This window comes from Tursiops truncatus, chromosome 2 (assembly GCF_011762595.2).
Source record: "Tursiops truncatus isolate mTurTru1 chromosome 2, mTurTru1.mat.Y, whole genome shotgun sequence".
Taxonomy (NCBI): domain Eukaryota; kingdom Metazoa; phylum Chordata; class Mammalia; order Artiodactyla; family Delphinidae; genus Tursiops; species Tursiops truncatus.
The window spans coordinates 158,329,054-158,344,188 of NC_047035.1; the positions used below are offsets into that span (position 1 = coordinate 158,329,054).

General features: G+C 47.6%; 1 pseudogene; it reads right to left on the minus strand.

Annotated features, from left to right (window-relative positions):
- Positions 1–1,558: 1,558 nt before the first annotated feature.
- Positions 1,559–3,917, minus strand: LOC101315920 (ester hydrolase C11orf54 homolog pseudogene; annotated as a pseudogene).
- Between the last annotated feature and the right edge of the window lie 11,218 nt (positions 3,918–15,135).

Below are 15,135 nucleotides of genomic sequence, written 5' to 3' on the forward strand. Positions count from 1 at the left end.
CTGCTGTTTTTCATTAGGAACCTATAATCCTTTATTGTCAGAGTTCTTAGTTGAGACGACAGAATCCACTCTAGCTTTTTTCTTAAGAAGACAGGAGTTTAAGGACTAGCTGGAGCTCCAGGAATCATGGGGAGATGTGAAGAGGCTGGGTTTCTACCATGGTTCCACACTGGGCTGCAGAAACGTCCACTGCCTGGACGCCCACTGCCCTGCTGAGAGCAGCAGCCTCCTCGCCACGAGGAGGCGAGGCTCCAGGTCAAAGGTGTGGGAGGTCAGCCGATGGGCAGAACCTACCTCCCACGGTCCAGAGTGATGCTGAGAACCAGCAAGGCTAAAATACTGCTGGGAAGCCGGGTTTTTATGACATGGAACTGTTCAAACAAATTTTATTTTTTGAAGCCAAGCATACATATTACTTTGATGAAAATAAAAAAAACTAAGAAAGAGAAGGGCTTTGTGAGCTGGAAGTAGAGCCAGCTTCTAGGCTTGTCAAGTACTTTTAATAGGATGAGTTGGCATTTTCACATGGTAGGTGGAAAGTTATTTGAAGGTTGGATTTGAGCTCACTTCATCTTAAGGGATGCCGTGTGGCCCTCTTGCTGGCTGTAGTCAAGTACAGGGGAGGCCATGAGCCTGGTCCTTACCCAGGAAAGAAAGACATTTGCAAAGCCAGTGCCTCTCCCCCGGTTTTGTTCCGAGCTCCTGACCTCCCCCCTTCCCCAGGCCCCTTAAGATCGACATGTGAAACTTGATTATCCTAAAGCAGTCATCGAAAATCGCATTGTGTCAGGTCAGACGGCTGACTGAGCCTGGCCAGGGACAGGTGTCCATGGAGGAGGGAGGAAGTGGACACTCCAAGGGGCATATTTATAGCAGTTGAAGTTAAAAATACAACCAGCCTGGTCCCAAAGCCTGGGCTGGATGCGACAGGGTGGACCTCTGTGATGAGTGAGCCTCACAGTGCCGAGGAGCAGAGTGGGGTGGGGAGGAAGGCCCCTCGCCACAGAAAGCCCCAAGAGACGGCTCGCCCAGAGGTCTGTGATGCCATGAGGTGAGGTGACTCGTCACCGGCAACCCGACGTCTCTTCCCACGTCTGGCTTCCTCGCCAGCTGGAGCTTAGATCGTGGAACACAGAGGGGAGCTGCAGGAACGCATTGATGAAATCTGCAGGGCAGGGGAGGACTTTCCAAAGAGATTCACATTTAATCACGGTGTTTCCCCCCCAAGTTTTACTGAGATATAGTTGGCATATAACATTGTCTTAGTTTGAGGTGTACAGCATAATGATTTGCTATATGTATATATATGTATTGAGGAATGATCATGGTGGTAAGTTTTGGTAACAGCCATCACCTCACACAGTTACTCTTTATTCACAAGTTGACTGACTGGCAAGTTTGTCACTGATGTACATTGTGTTGTATCTATTGAAATGTGCTTCTGGAAAGAGATGGAACATTGGAGAAAACTGCCTTTGTGGTGAAAACATTGTTGCAAATTACAAAAACCACTTTTTTTTAATGAATGTAAAATTTTTATTCATTTCTTTTGGTACAAACTAGTGTTTATTTTAAAATACTGCTTAGGAATTTATACTCACAGGATATGTTATAGTTAACATCCAAAGACAAAAAATATTTCGTGACAATTTATTATATACTTAGTACTAAAAAGCTCCTAAATCTGAACAGTGTTGGCATTACAAGCCTAGAGAGTTGTTTTGGGCTAATGATTATTATAGAAAAACACTGAAGAAAATTTCAACCATTACAATCGGTAAAGGTATAATTTTATATTTCATGAAGGACAGTAGTCGTATTTAGCAATAGCCTCATTTATAGAGTATACTAACCTCGAGGTTGTATTTTGATGCTGTTTCTTTTCAATTCTCTTCTTGCAAATAACCAACAAGGCAGAAACTGCTTCCAACTGACAGTCCAAACAAAGGAGGAATCATGGCTAACCGTCTGGTTGCTAATATTTGTTAAAGGCAAATTGCAGACTTCTGAGTATGGTTCAACATCACCAAAAGGCGTAAAGTTGCTCCCTCTGACCACCTTATTCCATGAAAAAAGTGTACTTTGACTTCTAAAATGGATTTCAAAAATTCAGTAGAAAGATTTAACAACTATCAACATTTCCAACACTGATTTTTCTAATACCCAGAAACATCCACTTAGCAGTTGTAAGACTAATTTGAAAAACTGAATACTATTATACAAATGTAAATTATTACTATTAGCTAGTAGGAATAATCACTTGATTCTTAATCCTGTTTATATTTAATTATAAACATAAGACTGATTTTTAGAATAAAAAGAATGAAGAACATCTCCATCATGTGTCTTTGTTCCCAGCAATCCCTTTCAGATAGATCTGTGAAGCAATACAGAGCACAGTGTCGACATACCTTTCATTTCAAAGGCCAAAAAAAATGGGCGTTAAGTAGTGAGATCACTTCTATTAGGCTTTATATTAGTATCAATTAACGAGTCAATCAGTCAAACGAGTATCAGTTGATTTAATCTCGCCCAAATGAATGGGTCTCTGTTGGTTGATCAATGCAATAGAGAAACTCTGCAGGTAAGAAGTATCCAAGATATTCCACTGTGTCTGGGGTGGTGTCATAACGGTAGTGCCCACCTTCTTCATGATGACTGAAACAATGAGTGTGCTCCAACCACAAATCAAACCCTGGGTCTCTGGAGATAAAAACTGGCAAACCAAAGGAGGCTTCATCTCAGAAACGTAACCATTTATTCAAGTCTTCATCAGAGTTCAACGGGCAGGAAGAAAATTCTGCTGGCATAATGTGAATCTTCACTTTTCTCTTCTGAATCACGAAAGTACCTCCCATTCCTACAGGCTTATCTCAATAATGTTTTTCAAGAGTCTGTTTTGGGCTTCCCTGGTGGCGCAGTGGTTGAGAATCCGCCTGCCGATGCAGGGGACACGGGTTTGTGCCCCGGTCCGGGAAGATCCCATATGCCGTGGAGCGGCTAGGCCCGTGAGCCATGGCCGCTGGGCCTGCGCGTCCGGAGCCTGATGCTCCACAACGGGAGAGGCCACAACAGGGAGAGGCCCACGTACCGGAAAAAAAAAAAAAAAAAAAAGTCTGTCTCATACAAGTCACAAACTTAAGTTTTCCAGTTCTTCTTTTGGCTTTCACCTCAATGACCTTTCCAGGTTGGCCTTCACTGGCAAAAAGATTAGCCAGTAATGCACACCCCAAATCATGATATTTCTCACTGTATTTCTCTAGTAGGCACCCTCCCTCTGCCGAGTTAACAGGAGCAAGGTAACTTCCATTCACAGGAGGTTTGTGTTCACTTTCTGTTTGAACAACGGGCATAAACTCAGAATTGAATCCAAGAGTCTGAAATGGGCCTGCTCCTGCTCCAAAAAGAAAAGCTCCAGGAAGCTGGATTTCTTTTAAGATTTTATTTAGATCATAAATTTTTTTTATTTATAAGAGGCAATAAGTAAGGCACACCTCCTACTTATGCAATTCTAGTTTTCCCACAGATACCTTTTACGGGAAAGGTAAGTGGCTCCTTAGTCAAATTAGGGCAATCAACTACAGACACCTGGACATCAGCAAAGTTATCCGTTAGCACCTTCTGCTGAACTCCAAACTCCGGAACTCCATGGTGCAGCAGCCCTCCTTTCCACGTGCTGCCTCTCCCCTTCTGCGCAGGTCCTAAGCAGAGGCCCCGCCCCACGCTTGGACGTCGCCCCGCCTAGGCCCCGCCCCACGCCCCAACGTCCCGGAAACGAAAGAAGGCTGCTGGGAGAGGCGGGGAGCGGGCCTCTTCCCGCTTGCGGGGACCCAGTGCAGAGCGGGTCTCGCGTGAGGCCAGGGACGCGGACGCAGACCTCTGGGGCCTGTCGCAGGCCTGGATTAACTGACACACATGGCAGAGAGACGCCAGCTCCCAGGTACTGCCCGCCACCGTGCACCATCTAGGGAATGCGGCCGGGGACCCCCTCACGCACTACCCTGGGAGCGGGACGGGGCTGAGAAGAGGAGAAACACGCAGGGATGAGGCCTGACCGGGGAACGCCTGGGGGACCCACATGTGAAATCTAAAAAAAGATGGGTGTTTTTTTTTTTTTTCAAGAGAGAAAGAGCTGGGAAGAAGCACACTAACAGGAGACCCGAGTGTGAGCGCACATGTGCCTCCTTCCCTGCCTCCTGCACACGCTGCTGGGTTGATTACTCACCGTGGCTGGGCCGTGGGGGGTGGGGTGGGGGGGGTGGGGGGGTGGGTCAGGCTTTGCCCTGGGGAGTTGGGCAATTACAGTTCTGAGTGTTGAAAAAAATAGTCCCATTGCGCCCATGGGCACCTCTGGACGCTCAGAGGGAAAGGTGTCAGCAGGGTCCTCCTCGTCAAGCTGCCCAGAGACCCTGACTAAAGGGGAGAATTATGTGTATTGAACTCCCTGCGTTCTCTCCCCTTTACTCCTACCCACCTCTACTTCCCAGACCCCAAAGCAAAAAACAACACAAGAGTGACAACGGTGGCCAGCTTACAGATAGAGAGCTGTGAAAAAAATCCAAAGTAGATTTTCAAGTCCACCCTGTTTATGCGACTTTCCAAGTGGTTAAGTCAATGATTCCCAGCCCCGGTTTTAGGACACCCCCAAGTGTCTTTATTCCAAGGGCGATCGTGAAATTCCAAAAATAAAATGATTTTAAGTCCCTGCACTTTAAGCTCACACCTTGTACTCGTTACAAGCACACACTTTCAGAGGGAAAGAGATTGAGAAATCCAACAACAGTCTGATTCCAACAGACCGGCCACAGCAATCAAAATACCACTTTGTATTTGGGTAACGCTTTGCGGCTTTGAGAGCACTTTCTGATTCCTGGGTTAGTGACTAAACGTGTGAATTAATACAAAAGATGACTGTTCTAGCCTCCACATTGCACTAGAGGACGGAGACAGGCCCTTCCTCTGGCGCGAAGCTATCGCTATGTAGCTCATCTGTGAAGTTTCAGTCTGTCAGCGGCTGGTGGAGGTGCTGTTTGGAAAAAGCTGGTGGCCCAGGCCTGGGCGGCAGTGGCATTGCTTGGGCCAGGCAAACAGGGCTCTGCGGGGCCCGGGGTCATGGTCAAAGAGAAGGAAGGGCAGGCAGCTTCAGGCTGGCTTTCCCACTGGGCCGAGCAAGGCTGGAAGTTCTGGGGCAGCGGCGTGAGCAGCTGGCCAGGTTAGCAATGAGCTCATGAGCAGCAAAGCCCAGGCTGAAATCTGGGTCCATTTCTTCCAGAGCTCACTCCCCTGCCAGCCTGCGGAGCTGCCTCTCGGTCGAATTCCTAGAACTGGGTTGTGTTCAGAGAAACTAGGGTCTGCTTATGTGGGGCTGCCTGCATCCTAACAGGTTGATGTTTATTTTAAAGCAACACCATGGAAAGTGAAGAACAGAGAGCAAACTTGGTTTTAAAGAAAATAAATATGAGGCAAAAACTGAGAGAAACATTATGTGTCACGGAAACACAATTCGAAGAGGTTCAGAAGGGCTTCTGCTGAAGCAAGCAGAGCTTCCTCCTCCACTCCTACCTCTGGCCTCACCCTGTTTAGCGCCGGCCCACCTGTTCACTCCCCCCTGAGGGGCTGACGTGCTATCTGCTTGTGGTTTTGATGCCTCGTGGGCAGGATGGCTCAGGGCCCCTCTCTGGAGAGGGACAACTCATTGAGAAAATGGCCAAGGGCAGAGAAACAGCTCCAAAGGCTGATAAGACCAGCCAGAAAGAGTTAGGCTGTAATTAGTGGGGTTTGGGTATCTGTCTCCAGAAATCTAGCCCAGCAGGTACACTGAGTGTTTAAATAATGAACTAAAGTTAAAAACATAAAAATGCACATTATATGTGTGTTGTGAATGACATTCACATGCACTGTGTACAACTGTACTGAATACAGTTTTCCAGTCCATACGTGAAACAATGCGGCAGATTAATAATTTTGGCAATCATATTAGCTGTAGATGACCAACACATAAACCCACACGCTACTGTAATTTCGCAGTTTATTTGTATTTTAGGGAGTCACAACTAACGCTGCATAAGTACATCAAGGTTCACTTTATCAATTCAGGGACTGACTGTTGTATTATTTTATATTTCACTCTGAAAGATAGAATTAAAACATCTTTAGTGTAGAAAAACATATTTCAGAAAAAACTTTATTTCCTCTTTAAATTGACCATACCTGGCTATATACTTTTTTTTTTTTTTTGGTACACGGGCCTCTCACTGTTGTGGCCTCTCCCGTTGCGGAGCACAGGCTCCGGACGCGCAGGCTCAGTGGCCATGGCTCATGGGCCTAGCCGCTCCGCGGCATGTGGGATCCTCCCAGACTGGGGCACGAACCCGTGTCCCCTGCATCGGCAGGCGGACTCTCAACCACTGCGCCACCAGGGAAGCCCCTGGCTGTATACTTTTTAACTTATTTCAGTATTTTTACCATGGGTAGTTAGGTCTAAGCAACAAAAAGGAATTGTCATTCCCCAGGATATAATATACATGATAGAAAATGACTGTCCTTCTGTATTCACACTGACACAGACAATTACAAAAGGGGCAGTCTGGGATCTACTTTATTTTCTGCAGTTGTCATAAAAAGCAAATGTCTATTTTCACTTGGGAAATGGGATACATTATAAAAATCAGGTCAAAAGATGCAGATAGTTGTCACTGTTTATATGTAGCTTTAAAGCCTGGAGAATGTTCTTAATGTTTTATTTCCCGTTCATTTAGTAGCTTCCATGACTAGGTTTGGGTGCAAGGAAATTTACTTCATAAAAAGTCAGGCACCACATATTCTTAGTATACACTTTCAATCGTCAGGCATCGTCTCCAGATTTCGATTTCTCTAAAGTCCTGGCAGTTTGCTACACGTCAGTGATATTTGTTCATACTTTATATACTGTTTTATGATGATTCAGGCAGATTCGGGTTATAAGTATCTTTAGGAGAACTGCATCCTTTGTTTATTACAGAATATAGACAATGCTGCATGAATAATTTCTAGCCTAAATGGATGGCAACCGCATACTTCTACTTGCTGAGGCCAAACTTTCAGAATCATTTTTGATTCCTCTCACATTCCACATCCAAATCCACCAGACAGTGCTTTTGACTCAACCTGTGGAATATATCCAGAATCTTCCCAGGGCTCACAGCTTCCCTTGCCATCCTGGAGTGAGGCCCCATATTTGGGCACCGTCCTCCTGTCTGGTCCTCCTGCCCCGGCCCTGGTCCTCTTTCAGTCTGTTTTCTGCCCAGCAGGCAGAGTGTCCCTTTTAGAGCATGAGTCAGATCTTGTCACTGTCCTGTCCCAGCCCTGCCATGGCCCACCTCACTCAGAGGGAGAGTCAAAGTCCCCAGGCCCACACTCCTTGCCCCCAGCTCCACACTCTGCACCAGCCACGCTGCCCTCTCCACCCTGCCTCCAGGCCTTTGCTCTCCCTTTCCGGATAGTCACTTGGCTGGTTCCTTCACCTCCTTCCAAGTATGGATCTAAATCTCGCCTTCTTACTGAAGCCTGGTGTGAATACTCCCATTTAGGATGGGAAACCGTCCTGTCACAAACCCGTTCCCCCAAACAGTGCTGATCTCCCCATGCCACTCTCCTCCTCCTCTTTCCGTAGCCCTTATCTATCACCCTTAGCAAACCGTAGAACTTGCCTATTTATTATGGTTATTGTCTGTTTTCTCCCTAAACTGGAATGTATATTCTGGAAGGCAGGGATCTTTCTTTGTTCTGTTCACTGATGCATCCCCAACTTGATAAATACCTGTTTATTTCAAGCGTACAGAGGCACTTGATAAACACCTGTTGGAGGCATCAGTGTGATGCCTCAATCTACCTAACGGAGCAGTATCACATGGTCGCTCTGGTGAAGGCCTGTGGGGCTGCAGCCCATCCTCCCTGCACTGGGCTATGGCTCAGTCACGTCTTACCTGGAGAAGGACCAGAGCCCAGCCTCCTTTGAGCTGAGTCTGCTGTCTTATAGATGGATTCATGGGTGCCTGTTTTTCTTTTCCTTTTTAGCACCTTTAATTATCCTGAAAAACAATTTGAGTGTGATGGTAAATTAAAACATGTTTCTAGCATGAGTAATTTATTCTTATGTATGTGCTTTTCCAGGTTTGCGGGCAGGGCTGACCTTGTGAGTAGACCACTCATGTAGTCTTGTGCAGTTGGAAGGGTCTGAGGAAGGCCAGCTCGCCCCCAAATATCTTCCTTCTGGTGGCATGGTCCACCAGGAGGTTAATGGGCTGGAGGGACAGTTATTGAAGTTTGTGATGACTCCCACCTGGGGGAGGCAAGTCTTGATTTTTCACTTGGTTAGTGAAATCCTAAATGGTGAGAAATAGTATGGAAATGCATTAGCGAATGAGTTAGAGCTGGAAGCATGAGAATGCATATTAGAGCAGTGGCTTGTTGATGGCATGCCTGACGTTCACAGTGCAGTTTTCCTTTAATGCCCTTCAGAATGGAACTTCAGCATCTGCACGGGAGGCTGCGTGGTGGTCCCTGGGCCAACCTGCCTGTGTTCCCTGAGGAGAGCTGACTGGCTGTCAGCTGAGGCTCAGTTCAGAGAAGGAACGCCTTAGAACGGCAGTCACCTGCCAGACAAATAGCAAAAGCTCTGGGCACCTGGTGACAAAGATGAGCACAGCAGTTTTTGTTTGAAGGATTTTCCCGGATCTTTCTGATCTATCCACCTGGAAGTTAATGCGAATGAATGCCGACCATTAGTCTGGACCAGCGGGTCTTCAGCCTTCCCCGGGAGCATTCGGGGCTGGCAGCTTTCCAACCAGACACATGAACCACTCCCACACAAATGAGGAAGGGAACAGCCTTGGGCCTTGAAGCCTACGGCTACTCAGACACGAGGCCTCGGAGACCATGGGTGAGGAAAACAGGTCCCGCAGAATCTGTGACTGTAGTGCACAGACCGTCACCTTCTTTTCTCCCCACTGCAGTCAGGAAAGTGCAGGGTCTGGAAATGCACACAGTGAAAGAGGGGACACCCTGTTTGTACTGTGCACATCTGCGGTTTCCGAAGTGTAGGCTTGTCCACAAGTGTAACTTCTGCTACAACGCAACGTCTTTCTGCTGCTTCTCCCTGCTTGCAGCTGGGAGGCCTGGCAGGGACCGCCACTGGGCCTTTATTAGGTGGGTCTCACCCGGGTGCACGGGCACGGCCTCTGTTCTGAAGTCGCTAAAGCATTAGCGCAGGCCGTGGGTCCAGCCCTCGGCCCATCGCAGGCCTGCCCGGCTCTCTTTCCAGAGGGCGGAAGTCCCTGTCCTGCTTCCCAGTGCCCACCAGGCCACAGGTTGTCTGATCCAGGAGCTTACATCTCCAGACAGGCCTGGACCTGGGGGGCGGGGCCGCGGCAGGATAAGGAGGAGCCTGGAAGGCGCAGGGCCTGGGGAGAGGTGGAGCCTGGGCTGGAAAGGGTGTGTCCTGGGTAGGGCCTGAACTTGGAGGGGCGTGGTCTCAACTTGGGCGGAGCCCGAGGTGGGGCAGGGTAGGTGGGACCTGAAGTCCCCACCCGGGTTGGGTGTCTGATCTGGAGGGGTTTCCTTGTGGAGCGATTGCAGGAATGGTGATGTGCTTTAGCCTTCTTGTGTTTGTCCTGTTCCTACCCTACACCCAGGGATAAGCTAACTGGTTCAAACAACGGAGAAATGTGCCGCATCAGGGGCTCCAAGCGTTTTTCCCGGACCAGGCTCCTGGCCATTAGAGTAGATGAGACAGACACAGGCCCCTTAGGAATGAACTGCCCTACAGGTGAGATGAACTGTGACCTTCCACGAATCAAAATGCTTTTCAATGGTTTTATGGTTTAAAATCACAAAAGAAATACAAGATTATTGCTTAAAAAAATCAAAATAATGCTTTGTATATGGAGTAAAAAGTGAAATCCTTCTTTATATTTCTTGCCCTCCACTCCCACTGTCCACATGGGACACTGTTGTAAGCACTGTTGAAAGGTTTGGTGCACCTTTCTGGAGGTTTTCCTGTCCATTAAGTGTGAGTGCACACACAATCCACATTAAACATACACATGGTATTTTTTTTCTTTTTCTTATGTACATAGGGCTGTAGCTTACATACTCAAAACAAAAACACTGCCTCAGGAGGGTGTTCCTAGCAGTATATTTGATCCATCTCATTCTTTTCAACCAGGGCATACCATTCCACAGTATGGGTGCAATCATGAAAACTTTTGGCGGCTGTATTAGTTTCCTGGGGCTGCCATTAAAAAAAATTACCACAGTCTTGGTGGCTTAAAACCGCAGAAATTTGTTCTCTCACAATTCTGCAGTCTAGAAGTCCAAAATCAAGGTGTCAGCAAGACCATGCTCCCGCAGGGCTCTGGGGGAGGATCCTTTCTTGCCTCTTCCAGTACTGGGGGCTCTAGGAAATCCTTGGTGTTCTTTGGCCTGCAGCTGCATCACTCCAGTCTCTGCCTCCACCTTCATATGGCCTTCTCTGTGCATCTTCTCTTTTTATAAGGGCATTGAATTTGGGGCCCATCTTAACTAATTGCATCTGCAAAGACTCTGTTTCCAAATAAGGTCACATTCTGAGGCTCTGGGTGGACACGAATTTTGGGGGACCACTATTCAACTCACTATGGTAACCATAGGTCTTGATGGCTTCATTTTACTGCCCAATGTCTGTGTCCCAGTCCAAACCCAGATGGAAGAGTCATAAGGGCCCATTCCTGAAGAACTTTCCGTTCATTCCATGAACAGCAATGGACTGAGCACCTGCTGTGGGCTAGGCACCTAGATTAGAATAAGCTGTGGGCAAGACCGAGGCTCCGGCCTCACACAGTGCACTTGCTCTGTGACAAGGGCTATGTCTGTCGTCAGAGAATTCCCATGCCTAACACAGTGCCTGGAGCTTAATAACTAAGTGTTCAATTAATGAATGAGTGAATGGATAAATGAGAGATACTGACAAACAAGCAGATAATAATAATACGTAGTGGTATGATACTGCGATAGGGGCAAAGTACAGGGCAGCCAGAAGAGCAGCTGTAATCTAGACTTTGGGCGTTAGGGATGCTTTGCTGGATGAAATAACTCCTAAGTTGGGACCTTACTGGAGTTAGTTAGGCAAAGAGTGTGGGGTCGGAGTGGGTGGAATGTTCTAGGCAGAGGAAAGGGTGGCTTGGCAGCTGGAGGTGAAACAGGTGTAGAGAATCGGAAGCCATTAGCTGCTCAGGATGGGTCCTGAGCCGTCTCCGCGGGGGACAGTGGTAAAGGAAAAGCTGCAGGGCCCTCTAGAACAGTCTGTCTAATAGAACCTTCTGCAGTGAGGGAAGTGCTCTAGATCTGGTCCATCCAAGGTGGCGGCCATAGCCACATGTGCCTAGTGAGCGCCTGAAATGAGGCTAATGTAACCGAGGAACCGAACGCTTAATTTTATTAAATTTTTAAGAATTTAAATATAAGTAGCCACGTGTGCCAGGAGTTCTTGTATGAACAAAGCAGCTCTAGATCCTAATATCCTAACTTAATCCAAAATCACAGTTTTGTCCATGAATTCAACTTCTTCCTGTACTACTAAGTCCTTTGCTAGATTTATCTACCATCGGGGAGCCAAACGGATCTGAGCTCTGCCTGCTGTCCAGGTTAACAGAGGCCACGTCAGGAGCTGGGTGGCAGAAGCAGAGCCAGGGCTTAGATCTGAAATGCAGTTAACATTTCTTAAATGTCTACGGTAATCTAGACACACATGACCATTCTTTGAAACACACACTGTTACTCTTAATTTAAAGAACTACGTGTAAATATGTACCAACAGTGGGAAAGACCCATTGCCTCTGGGTAGAGTCAACTGAGGATCAGAGGTCAGGAGGTCAGGGGGCAGGAGAGTTTCTTTTCACAAAATGCCCTTTTATACTGTTAGATTTAATATGAGCACATGCTATCATTAAAAGTCAACCAAGAAAGCAAAACCAATGGTTTTTAGTGGTAAACAGTGGCTACTACAAGACGAAGGGAATTAGAATTCCCCTTGGCTCTGGGAAGCCAGCCGAGCAAGGTCTAAAGTCAGTGAGATTTACCTGATGCACTTACTGTAGATGAGATTTTAAAAGCTCACCATTTCCCAGAGACAGTGCTTCCTAGCTGTTGTCTGGAGAGGGGCAAGGAGGCTCCCTAGATTCCATAAGAAGCAGGCAACCTAAAATGTACCCCATGCCAAACAAGCCATGAGTTGTGCCATGTTTAAACTGTAACTGGGTGAGGGAGAGTGAATCACAACTGAGAAAATATGGTCACAAGGAGAAGTCAGGATACGGGTTTGCTGGGCAACTCCAGAGATATGTCAGAAGCGGCTGCACCAGCAGGCTGACTCGGTCCTCCGGCTGCAGCCAGACAGCCACGGCCATAAGGACCTGAAAAGGGGATACTTTAAGGATATCGGGTCTTCTTTGTTCTGTCTTTATATCCAGTAAGTAGCGTTCTTACCTTCCTTTGCATTTTGTAGTGCGTTTTCCCACTGGGGAGAAACAGTGCTGACTGGGTGAAACAAGTATGCTCATGTTACACAGGAGTGAATGCGTTAATGCTCTGCAGTGCCACAGCCAGTCCTCTGTGAATTTGGATTTCGGGGGCCAGCGTCACATATGGAAGCAACACAGGCTTGGAATGAGAGGAACCCAGCTCCCATTCTCAGCTTCTCCCCTCATTAATGTGTGATCTTGACCTTATTACTTAACCTCTGAGCTTCAGCTTCTCCTGTGCAAGATGGAAATGAGCTTGGGTAAAAATCAAGAAAATACGGGCAAAGCACTTGAGATAATGTCATGTGATAGACATTCGATAGATGGTTCTCTCTCGCTCTCCCATGTATAAATGAACATATCAAACCATACATATATGACACAGAGTCCCCCTCAGTGAGCTGGACGGGACTCCAGCTACACGCACAGCCTCTAAGCTCCCCCAGAGTCCGTCGGCCAGCTCCGTCGAGTTTATTTGGGTTTGGGACATCAGATCAAGCTCTGAAGACAGGAGCTTGGATCTAGGCAAAGTCTGCCACCGGCTGGATCTGTGACTGAGCAAGTGACAGAGCCTGCCTGGGCCTCAGAGTCCTCATCTGTCAAATCATGGGGACACCTGAGCAAGAAAGAGCAACATTGCAAACCACAAAGAATAAAAGGTGGGAGTAATGGCAGAGGAAAAGGACTCAAGTCAAAGACAGTGACACTTGCAGCGTCATCTCCTGAATCCTTCTTTCCTATATGCTGACTGATGATGCTGCGCCCGAGCCCTAGCCTTTGGTGGCCACTTCCAAGCAAGTGCACTTGGTGGGAAGGAAAGGGCCCCTGGAGGCTGTGCAGTCAGGTGGGGTCGGGGCAGGGTTTGTGCCTGGCGGGGAAGCTCCATTCAAGTTGCCTCTGTCGTGTTTGACAATGATTTTCCCTGAATGAAAGACCCTTAAAACATTTTCTGGCATGTAGTGAAATTTTAGTAACTCTATATTTTGTATCAGAAGCAAGATGTAAGTGTTACTGGATCACAAGGGAAAACTCAGTTCTGTTTTACTCATTCACACAACCCAGTGAAGAGTGTACAATGGAAAGGACTTGGATGGGTGTGATTCACACTTCTTTCCCAAAGTAGGATAAGCAACAAGGCCATGGCCGAATGGACGGTGGTCATGGAGGCACATAACACTCATGTCCAGATACTGTTGGGAGGCAGTAAGATGCTCTGATATGGGTTCAGCAGGGGCTGGAAGCCAATAGTATTTGGAGAGAGGAGGGTCTGAACAATAAGGCTGTTTCTTCTCCCTGAGTCAGTAAAGACTAAAACCATTAGCTTCAGAAATTGCCTTCTTGGGCTGAGTCCCCACTCCTCCTTCCAGAACTTAGACAAAGACCTCAACTCTGTTCTCAGCTTCCCCACCTGTAGCTTAAGGGCATCCTTCATCATTCTCACAGGGTTGTTCTGAGGATTAACTCAGCGAGTATCTGTAGAGTCTGGCCCTTAGCGCTTGTGAAGGTCAGCATCGTGCAGAAGAAGCGGAGGAACGGGGTGGCGGGATGCGGTGAGCCAGACGGAGCCTAAGTGGCAAAGTTTGGTTTTGAGCAAAAGCCCAGTCATGGGAGGGGAGGCTGACACAGCTTCTGGTGTTCAATCAGGAAGAGAAGGTTTAATCAGTAATCACCTAGTGAGAGAGGAAAAACTGTAGGTTATTGTCATCCTTCCTCCGTCTCCTCAACATACAAATGCCATATTAATGACGTCCCCCAGAAAAGAATCCCTCTTTGACCCACACGCCCCTTCAGTTACTGAACCCTCTGTCCTCCATCCACTCCTGACTCCAGGGAAGGTCCCTTCATCTCTCCTCCGTCCACAGCAGGACTCCAGGCTGCCTCTTACACCATCCTCCTGTGCTTTCTCTTGTTCTGTCTTGCACTTGCTCCATCAGGCTTCACTCCACGAAGGCTACCAATATCAGGGTCCCTAGTGACCTTCGTGGGGCTACATCAACCCGCAATTCTTAGTCTTCCTCTTCCTTGACCAATTTGCGGCTCTTGTCACATTTGACCACTTCCTCCTCGTTACACGATTGCTTTCAGTTGGCTTGGGGAACACCACACTCCCTTGGTTTTCTCCTCTGTCCCTGACTGCTGCTTTGGAGTCTCCTGTGCCATTCTTCCTCACCCCCAAACTCTGCCCATTGCGGTGCTTGGGGTATCATGGGTCCTCTTCACTTCTGGTGATCTCATTAGTCTCCTGGCCACCGGTAGGGTGAGGTCTCCCATATTCAGATCTCCGGCCCAGACCAGCTCCCTTAACTCCAAGTTTATGTCCAACACCCCAGGGGAACAGGCATCTCAAGCCTCCAACTCTTGCTCTTTCCCCCAAAACTTGCTGCTCGTATGGCTTCTTATTTCAGTAAATGACAACTTCATGCTTTTGGTTGCTGCTTGGGACTGAATTGTGTCCCCCAGATTCATATGTTGAAGCCCCAAGCCCCCATATGACTGTATTAGAGAGAGGGCCCTACGGCGAATTAAGGTTAAATGAGGTTGTAAAGGTGGAGCCCTGATCCCATAGAACTGGTGTCCTTATAAGAGGAAGAGACGCAGA